We start from the raw sequence: 603 nt of genomic DNA on the forward strand, positions 1-603 counted from the left end.
AAGTCGCCGACATCGGTACAGCTACTCTCGACAGCCACAAACAGCATCGGAGACGACACTGCGCACGGACGCGTGATGCAACATTAAACTGCGACTTCCTCCATAACCCAACCACCTCAGCTCGCGGCTGCTGTGCCAAATCTTGGTGCTAAGCTTGGTGCCAAACTGTTTTTTGCTGGGAAGCGTGTCAATCYGTGGTGCTAGGGCCGTTATTACACTCACTCGAGGGCCAGGAGCTTCTGCACTCGGGGTGTTTGGGGGCAGGATCCTGCTTCCCAAATGCATCACCCCAGTCCCCCCCGCAGACCCAGACGAGGCCACCTCCGTGCCCGCTGCCTCGGGGTGTGCAGGGGTCTCACTGCCCCCTTCTCCGAACAGGGAAACAGCCACCGAGCTCAGGCGGCTCTGGGGCAGAGCGCACAAGCCCCAGCTCGGGGCTTTCACCCCGAAGAAGCGTTTCCTGCCCCGAAATCCCGCTCGCGGGGGGCACCATGGAGGGCAGGAGGCTGCGGCCGGAGGTAGGAGACCCCTGCGGCGCGGCCCACCCTGGGGCACCGGCCAGGGGCCGTGCCCGCCCGCCGGCCCGGGAGCCTCCCCGCGGGC

This window comes from Rhea americana, unplaced genomic scaffold (genome assembly GCF_003343005.1).
Source record: "Rhea americana isolate MKP2758 unplaced genomic scaffold, rheAme1 scaffold_0, whole genome shotgun sequence".
Taxonomy (NCBI): domain Eukaryota; kingdom Metazoa; phylum Chordata; class Aves; order Rheiformes; family Rheidae; genus Rhea; species Rhea americana.